The 3,149-nt window shown below is 34.8% G+C and overlaps 1 protein-coding gene and 1 long non-coding RNA gene across 2 annotated transcripts in view; one reads left to right on the top strand and one right to left on the bottom strand.

Annotated features, from left to right (window-relative positions):
- The window catches only part of LOC106873102 (rab-like protein 2A), a 112,827-nt gene that overhangs the window by 34,633 nt on the left and 75,045 nt on the right, over positions 1–3,149 (top strand). The window lies entirely within an intron of this gene.
- The window catches only part of LOC128250128 (uncharacterized), a 28,209-nt gene that overhangs the window by 17,282 nt on the left and 7,778 nt on the right, over positions 1–3,149 (bottom strand). Inside the window, exon 2 of the long non-coding RNA XR_008266251.1 lies at positions 2,970–3,037. This is a non-coding gene — a long non-coding RNA (uncharacterized LOC128250128). The remainder of the gene's footprint in view (positions 1–2,969; positions 3,038–3,149) is intronic.

The following is a 3,149-nucleotide window of genomic DNA, read 5'->3' as shown; positions in this document are numbered from 1 at the left end:
TATATATATATATATATATATATATATATATATATATTTGTTATTCTTTAACAAAAATAGTATTTAGTATTAATAGTGACTTTGAATTTTGACCAGCTAAGTCGTCATCGGATTGTGATGTATTTTGAATTCATCTTGGCTTTATATAATTTCTGTTAAATTTTTTAGAGTATTCTGTTGGTCTCTTTTGCCAAAGTGCTAAGTTACAGAGATGTAAACACACTAGCACCACTTGTCAAGTGGTGGTGGTTGGAGGCAGACACACATATGACAGGCTTCTTTCAGTTTCTGTCTACTAAATCCACTCACAAGGTGCTACTCAGTGGGACTGAACCTGAAACCATGTGGTTGGGAATCAAACTTTTTATCATACAGCCACACCTGCACCTTTTTAAAATTGTTTCCTTTATATCATAAAAACAAATATTGATAGACACATACATATCATACATACACACACACATATATACATACATATATATATATCTGTAGGTATAGTATATATATATATATATATATATGTCTGTCGGTATAGTATGTATAAATTCCTCTATTTACATAATATCAAGGTCTCTTTCATTCTTTTGTTGTCTTAACATTACTATTAATACACACACACACACACACACACACACACACACACATATGTCTGAAGTTTATTTGTGAGTAGCTTCTATATTTCTAATTTTTATATGTGCCTTTTTCTTCCTTTCATCTATTCTTATTTTCTCCTTTCCTTTTCACTTTCTTTGTGATCTAAAAGAAAATATATATTCAGTCATCACAAAAGTTGTATTTACAAGCTTTGGAAAGAATTATAATAGAAAGGGTTATAACTCAGCTGGTCACTTTTAAACTTAAATAATTAACTTTGTTTCTTTTATTGAGTACTTTATTTAGTGTGTGAAAACCTGATTCTGACAAAAAAGCACATCATCATCATCATTTAACGTCTGTTTTCCATGCTGGCATGGGTTGGATGGTTTAACTAGAGCTGGCAAGCAGGAGGACGGCACTAAGCCCCAGTTGTCTGTTTTGGCATGGTGTCTCTGGCTGGATGCCATTCTTAATGCCAACTACTTTACAGAGTGTAATGGGTGCTTTTATGTGACATTGTCACATGAAAATGATTAATAATAATAATAATAATAATAATCCTTTTTACTATAGTTATAAGATTTGAAATTTTTTGGGAGGGGTCTAGTTGATTACATCAACCCTGATTCTCAACTGTTACTTGTTTCCTCAACACCAAGAACATGAAAAGCAAAGTCAACTTTGGTAAAATTTGAACTTGGACTGTAAAGCTTGAAGAAATGCTGCTTAATATTTCATCTGGCATATTTCATCTGCCCTAAGAATAATAATAATAATAATAATAATAATAATAATACTGATCATTCCCATTGATTTCTATGTATAAGCATTTGAAGGAAAAGATTAAAAAGAAAAGAAAGAATTAAAAATAAAAGAAGCTGCATCTATTTGCCATAGATGCACGAAAGTAATTTGAGTTCAGGTATGGATTATGTTATGAAGTCACAATGGGGACAGTGCTGATTTTGATTTTGCCTGGGATTGGTTTAAATGTGTCTGTTGACTACAGGATATAACTCTTTCCTTGTTCTGTTTCTTCAACTCAAATTGTTTCGATCAGGGGTTCCCAACCTTATTTTGCTTGTGGAACCCTTAGAGCTATCTGTGGACCCCATATGTGCACATGTAAATTTTTGAAATAAAATATGTTTGTAGGTTAGTAAAAACTAACAATGAAACAATTTCGTTATATTCATAACATAAATTCCAAATGCAAATCTTGAAAATTTCAATAAAGACAGGTATCTCGCCTAGTAAACAAAATTTATATATGGACACACAAATTACAATTTTTTACTCATGGACTCACTTAAAGCTTCTGTGGACCCTAGTTGGGTGAAGACCTTCTTCAGCCTGGAGTGCTGATGTTTCTCCTTTTCCTCTCCACTGTCTTTAGTGCTTGACATTTTTATAGAGAACCTATTTCTCATCACCAGTGACTATTCGGTCCAAAAATGGTTTATTCAGGAGACGTGATAGCAAAGACGAGCACACACTCGGAAAGTTAGACTCAGAAAGTTTGTGAGGAACCCATTGACCCAATTTGCTGACCTTTTCAGTGGCATGCAGGTCTCGATGAATGGTTGAATGACTAAATCCAAGCTTCTCTGCTAGTTCCTCAACAGTTATGATGGGATTTTGTTCCACCAGTTTGCAGGGCATCCTCATTGAGTTCTATAGATCTTCTAGGACAAGGCTCGTCTTCAAGGCTGTAGTTTCCAGCTCGAAATTTCTGGAACCACTGTTGATACTGGCTTACGCTTATTGTCCGATCCCTATATACTGAATTAATATTCCTCACACTTTCTGTTGCATTGTTGCCTTTATTGAACTCATAAATCAAAATATGCCGAATATGCTCCTTTGTCACTTCCATTGTAGCTTTAAAAAAGTAGCTTAAAATCAAACCACACTCTTAAAAACTTGCACTAAGAATAAGGACAAGGTAAAATTACTACCTGCTTTTATAGCAAGTTGATGCAAGTAGTTTATCCTGTCCCTCTCCGACTTTTAGTTCATGCAATTGAAAAGACCACATTATTTATGGGAAAACCCAATATATATATATTGGTGCAGTTGTGGCTGTGTGGTAAGTATCTTGCTGACCAACCACATAGTTCTGGGTTCAGTTCCACTGTATGGCACCTTGGGCAAGTGTCTTCTAGTATTGCCTTGGGCTGGCCAAAGCCTTGTGAGTGGATTTGGTAGATGGAAACTGAAAGAAGCCCGTTGTATATGTGTGTGTGTGTGTGTCTGTTTGTGTATCTGTGTTTGTCCTCCCACCATCACTTGACAAGCGATGTTGGTGTGTTTACGTTTACATAACATAGTGTTTCGGCAAAAGAAACCGATAGGATAAGTATTAGACTTACAAAGAATAAATCCTGGGGTCAATTTGTTCAATTAAAGGTGGTACTCCAGCATGGCTGCAGTCAAATGACTGAAACAAATAAAAGAATGAAAGAAATATATATATATATATATATATATATATATATATATATCCCGCCCCCTCCACCGGAAGTTCATTCCTCTGTCATCCCACCCCCTCC

The sequence above is a fragment of the Octopus bimaculoides genome, chromosome 19, assembly GCF_001194135.2.
Source record: "Octopus bimaculoides isolate UCB-OBI-ISO-001 chromosome 19, ASM119413v2, whole genome shotgun sequence".
Lineage (NCBI taxonomy): Eukaryota > Metazoa > Mollusca > Cephalopoda > Octopoda > Octopodidae > Octopus > Octopus bimaculoides.
The sequence above is the reverse complement of the archived record's forward strand: the minus strand, read 5'-3'. Positions and strand labels throughout refer to the sequence as shown.